The 18826-nt window shown below is 42.6% G+C and overlaps 1 long non-coding RNA gene across 1 annotated transcript; it reads right to left on the minus strand.

The window, feature by feature from the left end:
* Positions 1 to 4497: 4497 nt before the first annotated feature.
* Positions 4498 to 7566, minus strand: LOC113966887. Its single transcript, XR_003533998.1, has 3 exons — positions 7456 to 7566; positions 4844 to 4957; positions 4498 to 4735 (listed from the first exon to the last, which is right to left on the minus strand). It is a non-coding gene; the product is annotated as an uncharacterized LOC113966887 (long non-coding RNA).
* Positions 7567 to 18826: the final 11260 nt, after the last annotated feature.

The raw sequence follows: 18826 nt of genomic DNA on the forward strand, positions 1-18826 counted from the left end.
TTAAGGTGCTACAGCAGTAGCTCCACTTGCATGAGCTGCTCTGTGTCTCCTTCACCTCAAGGACTCAACTTTATGGTTTACTTCTCCTCTCTTGTCTAAGGAATGACTGAATTGTTCAGCAAAGTATCTTCAACCACCCACTTCTGTACCATGCCTGAATATTTTCATTTGGGTTATAAATTATATAACTCCCTGGTTACCTCCTAAGTGTGCTCTCACAGAGTCTTGTGAGTGTGGCAGAGGAGATGGACATAAATCCAAGCAGCGAAGACAAGGCTGACCTTGTGGAGTTGATCATTCTTACATCAAGTGTGATGAAATGTCACAATACTCTTTATCCCTCTAGTTGTAACATCATTATGATAAAAATACCGGTCTATTGTTCTATTCCTGTTCTTGCAAAAGGTGTTAAGTATCCAAAACCCAGACTAATAATAGTCCATGGATGGGACTGTAAAGCCAGTTTCACCGTGCACTCTAGCAACAGCAAGGTAGGCTGCGTTGACAGAAGTTTAGCAGATATTGTCAGGGTGTATTACTGAATTATTCAGTGTCACCGTTATTTTTGTTCTGCTGATTTTCATGGATTCACTGACGGAGGAAGTGACAGTTTGTATACTGTGAGATCAAGAGATGTGTTGGATTCTTAAAAACAACATGGGACTGACATAAATGCTATGAGAGCTTGTTTGCTTGAATAGACTGATTCGCTGCAAGTAGTTGACGACAAAGGGATTATATGACAATTGGAAGTGTTACATCATAAGGAATTGGCTGTTTGTAAACATACAATTTTTAAAGATGCAGGACTGGAGTGATAAAGAGAAAGCTGATGTTTGCACAAGTTAGTAGGGGAAAAGCAATCACCGTAAGTATAAAAGAACAAAGTACATTGCATAAGACATACAACTGACAGGAGAAACTAATATTCATCTGGTTGTTACCTACTTAGAAGAAAGAATAGGTCTTGGGAGGCCCATGCTGCACCTTTGTATCAGACTCACACCTTCATACTCTTATTTTTTTCCTCTGTGCAATGGGACAGTTGTCCATGTTTTCCAATTCACTCTGATTAAGAGAGGGTGTGAGTTTGAAGGCTGTTCCTGATCCTTCTCTTTGTGAATGCCCTTCTTCCACCTGTTCTGATTTCACCTAATCTGCTCCCGGAAAGAAGTCAGTTTTGACCAAGTATTAAGATTAACCAGAATAAGCCTGTTTTTCATTAAGTTGTTCAGAAACAGCTATTCTGAAGTAACAGCTCTACAGTAACTCCATCACGTAGGCGAGTCTTCAAGAAAATGATGTGAGGCTGCTGAGGGAGTGGTATAACATAAAATCAAGGGTACTCTCAAGCATGAAGGCAGCAGGAAAAATTTTCTGCATGAAAATTAATTTCTTAATTTTCTTATCTCAACACCCCCAGCCATATCAGGCAGAAAGTGTGACACGGAGAGGGGCTCTGGCAGTGGGTCACACAACTGGTGGTTTGGCTGTTGACGTGCTTCTGCCCATCCAAGGCTGGAGGGGCTGCTGCTGCTGCACCTGCTTCCTGGTGGCAGAGCCCTCCTCACTTTTCTGTCCCTTGCTGATTTGTGCAAATCTGTGCTGCTCCACTCTCCCACTGCATGCAGCCCACGGTATCGGGGGTATTTCCCGCAGTCTCTGTATTCTCGGGCTCAGTGGTTCTCCCAGGCTATGCCTGCATCCCTGCACCTCCACTGCTCTGAGCACAGCCCTGCATTGCCTGTGCAGCCTCCCACCATCTTCTGTCTCCAGTGTGGCTCCGTGGCCCCTCTCGGAGGGCCTGTGGGTCCCCTACTGTGCTCACACAGCTGAAATGCTCCAAAGAGCATGTTCTGGCTGTGCTTTTATCTGCTTGCTGTGCACCCAGCAGGGACACCACCTTGGGCCACCCCTGCCAAAGGGCGTGCGTGCAGCCTTCTTTTTCGTTTTCTCCCTGGGAAGCAGAGAAGAGTGAGTTTTAAATATAATGCATAGTTCAATGCTGCTAAACAGAGCCTGTCTGATTGCAGATGCAGCTGGAGCTCCTGGCTTAGTTCTGGCACAAGCAAGCTAAGGACAAAAGGTCTTCGTTCCTCTTATGCAAAGAGACAATTTCTATGGCAGCTGAGGGCAGCATTAGTATTCATGCCTTGGCTGGGCTGGCAGCAAGGCGGCTAACTTGATATTAACTGTGGCACAATGACTGGGCTTTATGGGCTGCTTCTTAATATATATCACAGGTAGCCAACCAAGTGTCTCTTTATCCTAATTTCCTTGAGGTACCTGCTCTCCTACATGTTCCAACAATGGGCTGTGGGTTTTTCTTGTAATGGTGGTGGGTTTTTAAGAGCCACAGGCAGGTTCCCTGCTTGGCTCATTTGTTGTCATGTTGTAATTCTGTGTTGGCTTACTTTCCAGCTGACAAAAGTTCCTCTTAAACTCAAGTCGTCTGTGTTTACAAATACTTAATTGTGTAATATACTAAATCTTTTTCCCAGCATTTGAACAGGACCATAGATTAGCTGCTGAGACATTTCCACATTATATGCATTAGGAACGTGTTACCCTGAATGACTAATGGAAATTATTTCTGCTCCAGGAAGCAAAATGATGCTGAGTGAAAGAGTGAAGAGGGTTTATATGGAAACAAGAGTATATTCCCCTTTGCTCAGACCCGCTGAAATGCACCCTCCCTTCCCCCTCATCATGTGTCTCGCCACAGCACAAGGGTGTGCCAGAACATGTTCCCACAACCTTTCAACCCATTCAGTGCAGCCTGCAACTTTCCTGGCTATTTTTGTGTACTCCACTCAATGATTAAGTGCTTGGGACTGTGATAATACATCCTTTCACCACCAGTGCCCAACAAAATGCACTCTCAGCTGCTCATAGACAGCTTTTCCAGTTCTTCTTCCCCCAAAAAATTGGATTATCTGTAGATCATCCTTCTGATCAAAAGGACATAAACTTGAAGATATGTTCTTCTTGGTAGGGACTTCAGCTCTTAGTAATCAGGTATTATTCTCGTCGACAATAGGGTTTCTACATCTAACTGAAGCCCCTTGCAGACTGCCTTTGTGTGTCATAAACAAAGTGGCTCATCTGCAGCCAAAGATTAACCACCTCTGGGTCAAAACGGGGCATCTATTTAATTATATAAAGCTGTAGAACACAATGGTTTCTTTAACACCTCTTGTTCTATAGTGGTATTTTAGCTTTGCTTCAATTTCTCAGTCTCTTTACCAAATATGCTATAACCCTGCTGATGATTTATCCTTGGTGGAAAGGCCCCTTTCCCCTCTCACATCTGACAGTTTTTCCATTGCTCAGCCACACTCGGGTGTTGTGACCTCCACTCCCTTAGTAAGATTAATTCAATCTCATATTGACCAGGTGAAAGAGTTGCCATCAAATCACTGTGGTTCATCGAACTTGTCAACACCAGAAGAGAGTCTCCTGTTCTGGGTTGAGTGTCACAATGAAACAACCCCAATAAAGCATCACAATTGCTCCTGCAATATCAACTGACAGGGAGCAAGGCATACCATCTCCATCACGGCTGACAGACAGCTCACTGACAGCTCACAACCCAAATCACCTCTGTTTCACATTATACCCTGGTGAAAAATAAAACAACAAAATGGTAACATTACCATTAAACAAAGTAGGGGAGCATCAACCACTGCAATGCAGGCAAGACGTGACAGAATCAGAAATCTGAGCTTTTGGTTCCCACCTTCCCACTCATCTTCGGGAGTGCCTGAATCCTGTAGGAGCCTTCATTCCCTGAGCTTCCAGGCAGGCTCTGCAGCAATGTTTGAAAGCAGGAGTTTGTCTTCCAAGGACCCTTGGCACCAGTGAACGTTTCAGCATTAAGGCCTGACTCACTAAACAGAGCTGGGGTTAATTGCAGGGAGCCAAGATGAGGATCTGGCCCTACACATCCCTGCAGAGACAAGTGATTTTTCATGCCAAGGTGACCTGCTAGGAACAGAGTCAGGTAGAATGGAAAGCAGTCCCCTGATGGGTTAGCTCTGGTTCTGCAGGACATATCCACTGAGTCGCACAGGGCAGCCAGGGGAAAGTCTATATCCAGAAGCAGGAAATGAGGCTGTTTTGGGACCTGCCAGCCACAGCCAATATGAGTTGCACAGGCAACAGGCTAGACTCCCAGAGATATAAATCAACCAGGCTCAACCGACACCACAGCTTTGCTCGTTTACACTAACGGAAGGTGTTGCTCGCTGTATTTCAGGTGTTAGATTCTAATTTATACTCACTCTCTATCCCACTAAGATAAAGCAAATCACATTCATTGGCATGCTCTTGGCTGAAGAGGGTATTGCATTATGCCTCTGGTTTGATTTTAAAAACCAAAAGCAAAACCTTAACTTAGTCCTTCCAAATTACGGTAGGAAAATGCACACCAAAACCATGCTGTAAAAATATTTGGAATGTTAAAAATAGACTGGCATTTGAATAGCTGTTGAAAGGGAAAGCACGCCCAACTAAACCTGGCATGACCAAAGCTGTTTATTTTCCATACACTTCCAAACAGGTTCAGCACACGGAGAGATCATTTCCTCATAGGGTCTCTGTATCCCAGGTACCATTGATGGCAGTTCCTAGTGTAACTGTAGCTGTTTTTCCACTGCTGTCACCTGCCTTCCTGGCCTGGCATTCGGTCTGGGCATTGTCGTCATCAAACTGGAAACTTTTTCACTGAAGGAAACTGTGAAGGTTGAATTAATGAGACCAAAAATCTTACCTAGGAAAATACTAACATCTTCAAATTTTAGCCTCTGAAATTCTTCTATGTTATTTTAAAGGCAGAACTTACCGATTTGTCAAATCATCAGACAGATCAATGCATGAAAACATTTGCTGCTTTCTCAGTGCCCTGTGTTGATGCACTTGCACATTGCTCATTTTCCACCACCGAAGTCATGCTGTGCTATATCAAACATTCATGTGTAAGTCTCTGCAGCATCCTTTCACTGCAAAATAATGATATCTTAGAAGCATATTTTTCTAGCTCAATTCTAAGTACCAATGTGTTTTTTATACATCTACAATCAATATTCATCTTTAAATATGAGAGACCTACAGCACTTCTTTTGAAGGGCCAGAGCACAGCGTAAGTGGAAGGGCCATATTATGGAGAGGTGAATTGATACCAAGAGGAGTGATGAACTTAATGTTATGTGAAGCCAATGGACAGGCAGAAAAGCAGTAGATAAATAATCATGTATTATTCTTGTTCAATTTAAGCCTCAAACCATCATTAGCAAGAAAGTGCTGCTAGTAGAATTATTAACATCTTCTCTGATATTTTACATGACCATATTTATGTGTGTTTCTAAACAAGATCTCTGCAGCAGACTGCAACAGTCAGCTTCACACTTTTTCAAGGCAAAAACTTCACCTTTGCTCTTTCTTGCCAGTATGCCTCACCTAAATTGAGCCTGGGTTTTTGATGACTGCCTGAGGTGGTTTCTCTGTGTGCTAGAAGAATCATTTCAAAAGGCTTACTTGTTCTTAAGTGCACCAGAGGAATATGGGGAAGTGCACTGGCAAGGGAAAAGATAAACAGTGCAAAAAAAAGAGCAGTTTAATCTCGCTCAGCTGTATCTCAGCTGCAATTCTACTTTCTCTGGGCAGCTTTGACACAATCACGATGCAAGCGGATGGCTAGGAAGTGCAATCTGCAGTAGCACCCAGCCCCACCTTGAAACAAGACCAAAACACCCACAGAAAAAGGAAAGGCTTGCTCACCAAGTCATAACACAAAACAAAATTTTCCTCTACCGTGGCTGCAATTTTTTGGTAGTCTCTTACATTTCTGTGTCTATCATGTGTAGCAGGAAGCTATCATCTGCATTTGGGTGATGATTTTGCTTGGTAAGCCTGTGGATGAGTCATTAGATCCATCAGCACAACACAGTGTGCTGCTTCATGCCAGGCACACCCTGAGGAGCCAAGGCAGCAGGGTGGCCATACACCTGTGGATGCCCACACGAAAAGAGGCTGGAGTTGAATCCTGTTCTGGCCAGCAGCAAGTTGTTTGACATTTTTGTCTTTGTTTCTCCTCCCTTGTAAAGTTATTCCTCTCTATTTCATCTATTGCTAGTGGCACCTCCCATGTGCAGAATGCTTTAAAGTCATTGCATAAAAGGACATCTATGGAGATGCACTTTCCTCTCCAGGGTAACCGGTGGAATGAGAAGAAAACATACTGCCCCCCAAATCTGAAAAGTTAATTAATTAGAAGCTTTCTGGCTCAGAGCTGGGGAAGCCAAAAAAGTGTTTCGTTGAGAACTCTCCTTTATTCTGCTATCTCACTGTGGGTAATGGGGGGAAACCCTGGGAAAGATCACTACAGTTTGCTTCACAGGATGACTACTTTATGGTGGATGTTTTATTATATTGGCTAAGGCTTGCTGAAGCTCTCTAGAAAAAGTCATATCTCCCAAATAAACAAGTACCAAATCATTAAAAAAAAACCTCTCACTCTTTGCATGTTCTTACAGTTGCTGCCACAAGCCACACAGAAAAGCAGGCTTGGGCCAGGGAATCCCTCTCCACAATCCTCATCCACAGCAAGTTGTGTCCTGGTGTTCCCAGGAGGCCATCTGATTCCAGCAGGGCCCTTGCAAGCTGCCAAGCAGCAGTGTCAGCACTGCTGTGCCTGCATGTTTGGCTTTGCTTTTAGTTTCACTGCTATTACCAGAACCTACACTTGAACCAAAACAGGTTTCCTTCCTCCATTGCGACGACTTGGAAAAGCATGGACTTATTTCAGCTAAAGCCCAAAGAGGTGAATGATTTGAGGTGCATCACATCTGATTAACAAAAATCCTTAAGTAAGAATAAACCTTCCCTTTGAGCTACTTTGAAATAACCTTTAGCACAGATGTCTCTTCAGGCTCAGGACAGATGAATGCAAAGCAGACAGGTCCCAAGAGTGCTTTCCCCTGCTATCTTATACTTCCTCTGTATCTTTTTGCCATGATGTATTTGCATTTAAAAGTAACAAATGGAGAAAAATTACACCTTGTGGGAAGTTTAGCTCTGCTCACATGATCTGCCTTCTTTTTTTAGCATGATGCTTCCTGTATGCTCAGGGAGGTCAGTCACTGTTTCTGGTAAAGTACATTCCCAGAAGAGAGGGGCAAGAGAGGAGAGAAGGGAGTGGAGGGCAGGCAGGTTCTGTGTGAGTAGCCCCTGACAGCACAGAACTTTTTTTCATGCAGAAATCTCCCTTCCTTCAGGCCTTCTGAGAAGCTGGCAGAGTGAGCACAGCATCTCTCATTGCAAACCCCGGTGCCTCAGAGATGCAGCTGCTGATTTCAAGTGTGAGGGTGAAATGAAGGTTGCAATCACCTTGCCCTGCTGCCTTCAAGGGCAATAGCACCGCTGTGGAGGGAGATGCTTTGGGCCCATTCTCCTCACCCTTTTCTGGAGGCAAAGCTCCTGGTAGTGCCCTCCTGCACCCAAAGGCACCTAGAGGAGGGGGAAGAGAAACCCTGGGGAGCAGCAAAGCCCAGAGTCCCATGCATCTCTGTGCCCCATGTGCCATTTAGGTTGAGCAGCCTTTTGTGACAACATCCCCAGATTCAGGTGGGAGAGCAGAGGACATCTCTCCTCCCTCCCTCTGCTGCCACCACCACCATGTGTCATTTGGCTCCTTCGTGTCCAGGACCTGGCTGAGGAGACCTCCTGCCCATGGTGCTGGCAGAGGCCATGGTCATTCTTTCCATGTGATAAATATGGTAACAGAGTTTGCACAAGGTCAGAGCTGGGAATAAATTCCATTGCTCAAATAGGAGAGAGCTAAGTTTCATTCACTTGCCACTGTTCCAGCTCTGTGTCAACGCTGTTTGTTAAGGGTGACCTATTACAGGTGACCTAGAGGCTACCCTGGAAAACAAATTCATTTATTATCTCTCCTCCAAGCTTGTGAAAGCGCCTCGGTACAGCCAGTGACCAAAGCATGCTGGACATGTTTGCTCCCAGCCGGGCTGGTGCTGCTTGCACAGGCTGCGTGCATTTGGGCAGGCACAGCACACTTGGGAGCTAAGGGATCACTGTGGTATGGACCCAACCCAGGTGGCAGGGCACTCGACTTGGCTGCCTTTACTGCATGCAGAGGTCAACCGCTTGCTGCCGGCACTGCTTTCCCCGGCCAAGAGCAGCCTCAAGCCCAGCATCTTCACACGGCAGTTGTGCAGCCCCAGCGGTACCTGCCCTGTTCCCAAAAGGCTCATCTTTGGCTCAAGTGGGAAAATCCCTTTTGTGCATCTGGATGTTGCGAATAGGTCCAGTCACTTGCCAAAAACTGGCAGTTGTGCTAATAGATGCACAGAGATAGAGTTATGCATTACAGGGAGTTTAAAAAAGAAAACCCTGGCATTTCAACAGCCCTGAGCACTTGCTCTTATAAAGGGGAGAAAAAGGATATAAAATATTCAGTACATAGAGTATACTAAATATTGCAATTAGATATTGAAGACCATTAATCTCTCTCTGCTACCCATTTTTCTCAAATCACATGGAAAAGACTTATTTTGGAATACCTGAAATATGTAAGTGTTGTCCATGTTAATAAATTATGGGCAAATTAACTGTCCATATGCATAAAAACTGCTTGGTAAACATGACAGAGGAAAAAATTCTCATCTGAACATAGCTGATAGCCTTTACACTGTTCTGAGTAGGAGGTTACCTAACAAATGCACATTTTATTTGAATGATGAATCTGCCTCACATCTGTGCACCAGTGTTTGAGATCTGCTCAGATTCATGCTGCAGTTGAAGTTAAATTAGTATTTCTATGCTGGTTCTCTGGTTGAACAGCCAAGAGTGTCATTTCAGGTAATGATGTTTTGACTAGGGGGAATACACCATGGAATAATAAAACAGCATTCTGAGCTATTGGACGATAGATCATATTGGACAATGTGAATTCAAAATCTTAAAGCTGTGTCAAGTGAAGGTGCTTCATCCTCGTGCTGGTTCAGATACTCAAGAAAATCATCTGGTTTTGCTATCAAGAAGCTGGATGAGTGAAACTTAGGTAGCTGCTTCGTAAACCATTCCCGTTCGTTATTTTAATTTTGAAAATTCAGAGAATAATGTCCTTTCTATGCTTTGATATATGAATGGAAAGGAAAAATGTGTTTTCAGGATCGAAGGTTGTGTAATTTACATGAGGAAACTCTAACACCAAAAACCTACCTCTGAAATCTGAGAGCTCACCACCGTACAAACACAGAGCTACTGTGGTCTCAGTGTGCAGAAGTAAGTTTTAAGACTCTTCAGAAAAGCAAATTACAATCATTTCCAGGTCTCCTCTTATGCATTACTAACTTTTTAATTGTCATCCGTGTGTGCTCCATAACCAAGGATAATTCCTGCCTTAAGGAATTATTAAATCTATTTAAAGACTGATGAAAGTATAATATATTGCAGGTAAGCCACTTCCATATTTTAAAAGTATCCAATTAAACTTGAAAACATACCTGTGGAATCAGCTGGTACCCTGTATTTAAACAGATAGGACTTCTCTAATTAAATTAAGTGAGAATATGTATGCCCAGTACACACCAGTGATGCTTGCTGACAGGTTTGCATTATGTTCCTTCAATATTTCTCTAGGGGCCCGCAGGCCAATTTGAAATCTGTGCACTGTTTATTTTCATTTTAGCCTCCCTCAGTGACCACATCATTTGTTCACTGACAGCACACTTGAAAGCCTCTACAGCTCTACTTGTTTTTACTTACAGGCTATTCAAGATCTTTTCCCATGCCAAGGTGATAAGCATCACAGCAGGTCTGTAAAGCAGGCTAGCAGGGCTCACCTCTGATGAAGGTGGTAAGAAGGGAGATGCTAAGGCTAGCTTGGGAGAGCATAAACGAATTTATCTTCATGAGGAGTAAACAGATCCATCACTTGGCATGGAAGAAGGGTGGGAATTACAGCTGAATTAGAATTACCTTTCTGTGTTTGCATTGCAACAGGTTTAATGTGTTTGTTGAATTCATTTAAAGAGACATTCAGATGTTTACAGATATCTTCCTTCTGTTTTCTGTTCTAAATATTCCTTTGAAATATTGAGCCTTGAGCCAAATGCTTAAGTCTTTAATAAGAACTTTGCCTAAGTAATAAAATTAATAATGACTTCAGGTTTTGGCCAAGGATAAAAACAAATCTCCCTGTGACAGAGAAAAATAATCCATTGATATGAATGGTCACTGACACAATAAATCATTTCATAAATCCCTGACCATTGATCTTTCAAATGCTTTGTAGTTTGAAATGGACACACTGCATGCTTTAGAAAGTCCTTAATTATGCACTTTTTTCAATACAAGTATTCAAACCTCTCACATGACTAATACTTTTGTTTAAGACAAAACCTTGAGAAGGGGGTAAGGTTAGTTGGCCTAAGGCATAATGGCTGTCTTCTGGGCAGATGTGCTGAAAATGCAAAGGGCACTTCTGACACATCTGTCCAGAGGCAGCAGCAGTTTGGCTCTCCTCTCTGGTTAATAGCACCAAAATATTACATCAATAAATCATCCTCTCCCTCATGACGTAATACCTGATATTGCTGAGTTTATATAAAGCTAAATCAATGCTGCTGACTCAAACAACTCCCAGTTGGGTGTAGCAGAAGGATACCCTTGCATTTACCAGGACCTGGCCCATGTATGTTATTGAAAGTTAAATACCAGCAAGCCAGAGTACTACATTGCAACCTCTGTCAATGACTGCCCTGAGTGAATTCTCTTGTCTACTGTTATATTTCAGAAACCTCTTCAGTGGAGAATTTTTTCTCCTCTTGGATATTGTATACCTACACAAATACAAGTGACTCAGCAGAGAAGATTCCAGCAGAAAAAATCCCAGATAATCTGCTGAATTTGTTTACTTTATTGTAGGTGATACTCCTTTCCCAAGTTGCTTTAGCATCTCTGCACTGTGCCAGCATTGCTTACCCCTGGGTGGGCGAGGTAGAACAAGTACTTAAAGGTTTCCTAAAGGATATGGACTGAGATGCATCCTCAAAATGCACAGTAAGAGATGAGTCCACAAATCTCCTGGAAAGCTTTGTGTTTGTCATCTGGCCAAGAGTGTGTGTGCTTTCTCAGGAACATGTATGAACTGATGTAAGATATATACAGGACAACACATTGGGACTGGCCAAGTTAAGTAATATACTTCCCTCACTCGGATACTCAGACAGGTCTTGTTAAGGAAAACAATAAAACATTTCAAGTCTAAAAATCTACTAATTTTTCCACATTATTGAAAGAAAAGACAGATTAGAGCATATTTCCCTAAGCTAGGCTTGGGTCAATAGACTTGATATATTCTTAAGGATGAGTTTTTAAAGATCACTACCTTCTGTCTGCAGATTAACCCATTGTCTCAGTGCAAGGTCTAGAATTTTAGTAACAAGGCACTTTTCTGATCAGGACAACAAACCTGATTTTTAAACAAAACTGAAAGAATTTATTTCTCAAATGCGCTGGAGGGAAAAAAGGTGGATAGCTGTATATGTGTAAAATGGTGCCCTCCCTCCCCCTATTTTGTAGAGGAACAAGGCTCTTATCTTGGATGTTTAAATTCCACAAACCCAACAACAATGGAGTGCTCAGTCCTGTGACATCTAAATTTCCTGTGTGGCTCAAACTCCTCATTAGTAAGATACTCTTTATCATGGGCCAGCCACTTTTGAAGTCACAAGAAATCCCTGTAAGATGATGGGACACTTTTTCACATCACTACTGAAATCTGCTGTTCTAACCTGCAACCCAAGGCAAGCTGTGAGAGGTACGTATGGGACTGGCTATACCTCCCCTTGTGAGGTGCAGTACTTTGCACCACGTTCTGCAGCTCTGCAGTGTCCATGCAACTGTGAGGGTCCCTCCAGCAAACTTAAGCCTAATTCTATCACATCAGGCAAAAAGCCTTATAAGACCTTAAAAGAGGGACCAAAAAAAGCATGTATTATTTTTTCTCCTGTGCTGGTGACCACAACCTTACACAAGAGTGTAAGGAAGGAAGTGAAGAAAGTGGGTTGTTGTGCTGTCTCACAACCAGCAACTTTCTCCAGCTCCTCAGGCCTCAGAGAAGGGGACCTCAAATGTGCTACGATAGGTAAACACAGCTCTGGGTGTATCAAGGATATTGCAGGCAGTATTAATCATATCCCAGGGTATCACTTTGCCTTTCTAGTTCAGACCCTATATGCAAACACCAGACACACCAACAGATAAATATGTTACATATCAGTGCCATGACTATGCTTCCAAATGGGATGAAGCAGGATAGGACTTTGCCGAGTAACTGCCCAGAGTTATGTTTGTTTTCTGAGCCAGATTTAGCTGCGCACAACTCTCACTGGTATAAGACTTACCTACTGCATACCAGAGCTAAATTAATTGCTTGTCCTTCTCAGCTACATAGTTTGCAGTTCTGTTTCTCCTGACCTAAGACACATTTATTGTCAGAGGGGAGCTGATGCACAGATGGTATTTTCTTCAGCAGTGTGTGTGTTCTTTGAAGGGAAAGAAGTTTGTTGATTTTTTACAAAAACAATTCTAATGATAACTGTTTTTCCATGGTAGTTGAGTATGTCTCTCTGCAGCCTTTCCACACACTTTTATGGCTCTGAGACAGGTGTCACTTCATCAGACCCTGCACAGCTAAACACCTCTTGTGGGCAAGTGCCTCCCTTTCCACAAAGAGATTTAATTTCATCCTAAAAACTAACCAGGTGCTGGCCTACAATCAAACATCCAAGCCTCCATCTTCAAAAGTTTTCACCTTGGCCTGCAAACCCCATTTTTCTCACTGTCAGCAGTGCTAATCCCAGGATGATGCCTGCCAACTTCCTGGTGGTCCTGATGGGGAATAAAGAAATGAAGTGAAATTTGTGAGGGTCCCCCCAGCACTGGGTGCATTTTGGTTTTTCCCATTTTAAGTTCAAAGCCTTCTACATGGCAGCTGAACGGGAGACTTTCCAAAATCTACAGGAGGCTGGGAAGGAATCCAGCATCACAAAGAGTATCCTGACAGAAACAGAAGAACTGGCAAATAACCATATGTGAAACGTACCCCTTTTTGTCACAACCAGAGGCACTGTTTTCCCAACAAACACCCTATCCATCTGGAAAAGAACAGTTGCTACCTGTCTCAGTGGTTATGATCCATGCTGCCCAGCCAAAGAGAGCTTTAAGTACACAATCCCTCCTCCCTATACATTGCCCTCTTCTCACCTCTTGTTACGTTTTTGGTGTTGCTACCCTTTCGTAACAGATGATATTCTTCTGAGACCCTAGACCTACAAAATTATAACATGTCATGCAAAGGGGTTCATTTGCAGAATAAAGACTCATCACAAGCACAGTTTCATAGGACTGGGCCTTATATTTCTCATTGAAGTCCTTGCAACAATTTCTTTCCTGCCAAATCCCTTTCTGTCTAGATCTTGCTTTTACATTGAGACTCCATTTCCTGTGGCTTTGGTTTGGCTGCAATTTGTTCTCTCTTTTCCTGCTAAATCCCTCAGCTTTCTTTTGCTGTGCTTTTGGTTTGGTTTTTTTTTTTTGCTTCTTGAGCTCGTAATCAGACTTCTTCTGCACAGCACTGAAAAGGCAACACTGCAGGTCTGTCTCAGAGCATTAGTTTGCAAGCATGGGAGGAGGCAAAGAAAAACCCTCTGTGTCTAAATCCTACCATTTAAACTATTATAATGGACGGTGTTTGCAGAAAGTCCTTTCAATATGTTTTCTTTTAGAATACCTCAAATATCATGCACACTGCAGGCACAGACTTTGTAAGTTGGCATCTCCTCTATTTTCTTCATGTGCAGTGAGCACAACTATTTCCTGATATGTCCTTGCCTTTCTCCAGAGGCTGCAATAATACCAGTAGTAATTCAGAGGAGAGAGCGAGAGGCTCCTGCTTTGTGTATATCAGTGAAAAGCCCAAGGCAGAGCCAGCCAGTGTTTCTGGCAGCACAGCACATGATAATTAGACAGCCCTGGTTACATATCCGTCGGTGCAGGAATGGCATACTTTCCTGGTGAGTTGGCAGGGGCAGGTAATAAAGCTTGCATGCTTACACGTCCATTATGAACAGACTTATTAAAAGCCTCTCCTCCCAAAGGAATGCTGTAGTATACATGGAAATGAGTCTGTGGTCACCCAGCACTTCACAGGTATCCAGCTGTGCACTCAGCAGACACGGAGCATGCAAAGCCGTGCCATGTCTCCCAGGCAGAATCCAAATATTCTCGCTTAGAGAAGCAGGATCCTTTTAGTTGGAGCAAATACAAGGTCCATTTGTTTTAGCACTGTTTGGACCACAGGAAAAAAACCATTTCTCATTCTCTTCGAAGAAAGATGGCTGCACACATACCTGCAGGCCCCCAAGGATATTTTTTTCTCCATCTAAAATCCTCCAGATTACTCACAAGTTTCTTAGCCAATATCTCATTGATTACTGTTGCTATAACTCCTCCTAAACAGATAAAATATGTCAAGTGTTTCAGAGAAATGTCCCCTCTCTGCACTGACGTGCGTAGAAATGCCTCTCATACTTTCTGAATCTAGCTTATCTTTCCCAAGGGCTGAGGCATGACAATCCTTCACTGTTCTTTTCCCTGGTATTTAGAATGGTGCTTCTGCCCTTCTCAAAGGATGAGGGAGGTCAGAATCCTCCCCCATACATTTTGTTGAAGTTAAAGTATTTGAGACAGGTTATTACCATTGGTGTTATTAATTGGTTTAGAACATATTTTTACTTATAATGTTTATGGACTTTATTGTGAATACTACTATTTCCTTTTAACTACTAACTACTCCCTTCAGGCATACTTCTTTTGAAGCAGCAGGTGCAGTGTAAATGCTTCAAAACTCAGGAGCTGCTAGGGTTTAGGATGCATGTGATGATGATTAGTATTTCCTTCAGGAACTTCATGTTTCTGAGATATTCTTAACATTGAACTTTGCATCTCTCAGACACTCAAAACTCCCAGGGGATCTAGGGAAGTTACAGTCCAGCCAAGTCCACTTATTCCCACAGTTTGCTTTCCACACTTCATTAAAAAAGTGATTCAGGATTTCTCTTCAAAGCTTCAGCAGCCCTGCACATTAAAAAAGAAACCTTTCAGAAACAAACCCACATATGCCATTAAGTACATACAGTACTCTCAGTGGGATTATATGGCAATAAGGAAATATTTCTGGGTAAAAGACCAAAACAGAAAAATATTTTTAAAAAGCAATGTAACACAAATGAGGCCAGCAACTCCACCTGACTCCAAACAATATTCCAAGGTCTTCAAGGATTCATCTGTGCTTACCAGTTCTGCTACTTTAATTATGCTAACAAAGAGCAGCATAATGCCTTTCTGGCACAGTAGCGATTATACTGGTACAGTTACACACGGTGAAACAGGGTACACTGGCAAACTTTTATTTTTATAGCTCTGTATGCAGAGCGCAGTTTTTACTGGCTATATATAGATACATATGTATCAACAGAATAATCCTATGCTTGTTAATAAATACTTGTGTCAACTAGGTATAAGTCCCAACTAAATTCACCTTTACTTGAACTTGCTTATTTCTCTGTTACTTCTTCCAAGATTTTTCTTTGAGAATCTCTTTATCACGATCCCCCTTTGCCTTCCCTGCTGCACTTCTGTGTCTGCTGCTGCAGCTGCCAAACCTCTATCGAGGTTTGATTTCAACCTGGACTCCTCCCAGTCCTCTTGCAACATTTTCAGATCAAACCTACAGGTATGATCATCTAAATTCCATTTCTCCTGACAACATTCACTTCCTCTTCTTTCCTGTCAGATGGGTTAACAAACCAGCTGGAGCAGAAGGCCAACATGAGCCCAGTTATTCCAGCAGGACAGGTGGGTGTTAAGCAATACTGTTACCTGTTTATTCCTGCATTTTCATATAGAAAGGTAGAGAATTAACACAGTTTGAGAGAGGTAGTTTTCTTCCTACCATCAGACGATCTCACCAGCCTGTTTTCCATTGCAAAAAGGTTTTCCTAAGTACAGACCTTGTTTTTCCTCACATAAGTTCTCTCTGAGGCTCTTGCACATTCAGATTTATCAGACATTTGAATTAGAAATTAGCAGCCACCCCACAAAACTGGATAAGGTACCTACATATGCTTATTTATCTTCCCTACTTCTTCTCTAGTTGCAGCAACATAATTACCCCTGGCCACTGGAGATCACTACTGGAGTAACTCCTCCACACCTCCCAAAGGGAATCAGCATCACCTCAGCCTCTGTGGATGCACCAACACGTCCTTCTCTGAGGCAGTCACAAGCTGGAGGCACAAATGTGGAGAATCTTCTATCTGAGGAGAAGATGGACACCACCTCTTAATACATGTCTTCATGCCACAGTTAGCAATGTTAGTTTGAAGAGGGGTCTGAGAGCTCAGGATCATCTATTACAAATTAACATGGAAAACTGTCTGTTTATGTTAACTACAGCCTTACTGTCCTGCAACACTTTGGCCTTGTAAAGTTCAGGATGATGTCTCTGCTGGTCACGTTAGCTGCAGGAGCATTTATATTTTCAGAAGGGAAGCATAAGAAGGAGATTGGAGAGCTGCCTGCACTTCATGATGTTCTCCTTGCAGATTGGGTAGGTACCAGGCTTCTGTGAAACATTGCTCAGGGGACTAACCTGCAACTCCAGACAAGAAGACTTGCTTTCATCTGAAACACTTTCAAGCTTTTATCTCTGGAAGCTGAGGAAGCAAAGGGCTTCACAGTGCTGAGTATGGTGGGATTCTGATTCCTGATAACTTCATGCCAGTCATTTAAACAACCTAGTGATTAAACAAGGAAAGAACTTAACTGATGTTACTATTAAAGAGAAAAACAGCCAGGCTTCAAAATCTTACTTCATTCATATTTACTTGACTTGAGTGAGAACAGACAGACTGCAAAGCACACAGTGGTAGCATCAGGAAACAGAAGCCCTGTACTGGCTCAAACATCAGCCTGAATCCTGCGATGACCCAGATCACAAAGATTAAAAGCAACACAATCCCTGAACTAATGAAGTAGGTAAGTGGATAGGACTTAATGATGGTGTGATACTTGGATTACAGTTTGTGTACATTTTGCAATAAAGAGAAACTCTTTGGCTAACTAATGAATGGATTTTTTCCCCTTTTTCTCAGCTTCTCCGGAAACAGCGCTCATACTCTCATAGCTTCTTGATCTTGCCAGCAGTTCCGAGAGGGATATGAAATGCTAGTAGCATCAGAAATGTAGCAATACAGAAATGGCTTAACTTTGTCTGCTAGTTTTTTATTTACACTTTAAGCTGTTTAAGTAGGGCAGGGACAACTTAATTTTATGGATTTGCATGCTGGATTCAAACTGCAGCTCTTAAATTTCACTGGGACAATTAGGTGCTGCTATAAAAAAAAGTAGAATGAAAAATTATACCGGCATGTGCAGTGAGAAAGTCTAATGGTTACTGAAAAAACCCACATATAGAAAGGGCAGTAGTCCAATGATAAGCGACATCCAGTACAGTTACGTGACAGTGACAGAGATAGCAACCAGTGCACTAACAGCACTTGTTACCAAAGGAACAATTACAGCACCAGCAGTTGTGGGTGAATGTGAAACCTCTGTAGAAAAGCGTGTACTTCTACCACACTGCTTTGACAGCGAAAACAAATAAGACACTGAGCTACTAAATTGCTGCATAAAGAAGGAAGATGACACAAGCAAATCAGAGATTGTTGTGGGTCACTTCACACTGTAGATAGCCCCAAAATATATCTCACTTCTTAAACCTATGTCTAGGCAAGCATCAGCAGTTAGAGCTTGTGGCAAGGTTTTATGAGGTGTTCAGATACCACAACGATGGCTGCCACAGGCTTACTCAAGCTTAGAAAGTGTTTCATAGATAGTTGCCACTATGAAACTTTTTCTGTTTTCATGTGAGTTGATCTAGACTGCAAGGGATGTCATGCAGTGAGAGACACTTCTTGTCAAAATTAGAGACCAGTAAAGGACCAGAAAAGTGGAAGTTTTTTTTTCACTTTTGTTTAGGAAGAGACAAATCACAGAATATGATGTATCACAGCAGGGCTGTCTAACCCTTGGGAGACAGGATGGCAGTTTTGGAGCACTTCTGTGGACCAGGTCTGACACCACTGAGCCCCAGGAGCTTTGCAGGTGTCAGGCCTTGAGGTCCATCCAGGCACAGGGGCACTAGAAGGCCTTGGGTTATGGCTTTGTAGTTGGATATCCCTGTATTACTGACTGCATCTCTTCTAAATCTCCTTACAGGCTAATTACTTGGGGGATCTCTGTAAACATTGCAGGAAAGCACTTCATCCTAGGCATTAATATGGCTGCCAGCCCTGTACATACTGCTGTTTTGCAGTCAAAGGAGTGAAGACTGCAATTAGTTGCTCATCTTTCAAGCCTTTATTTTGAAGAAGGTAACACTCCAAGCTACAACCAAAATGATTAAGACGCCAGAAACTGCAGAGCTGATGAGTAAATAATAACCATATGACTCATTTCCTAACTTGGAGGTGCCTAGAAACTGAAATTAGCAAGTCACAGAGCAAAAGACTTCATATTTCAGCGATTCCATCCTTTCTTTTCATTGTACATATAGAGAGAAAAGTCTGCAGTGCCTGGGCCTTGCCACAACTGTTTACAGAGGAACCTACACTTTGTCATATTTGAAGGCCATGCCTTAAAGCACAGTTCATGGCCAGGGGTCTGCAATGCATCTTCC

The sequence above is a fragment of the Neopelma chrysocephalum genome, unplaced genomic scaffold (assembly GCF_003984885.1).
Source record: "Neopelma chrysocephalum unplaced genomic scaffold, ASM398488v2 Primary Assembly neopelma1_61b, whole genome shotgun sequence".
In the NCBI taxonomy this organism is placed as follows: domain Eukaryota; kingdom Metazoa; phylum Chordata; class Aves; order Passeriformes; family Pipridae; genus Neopelma; species Neopelma chrysocephalum.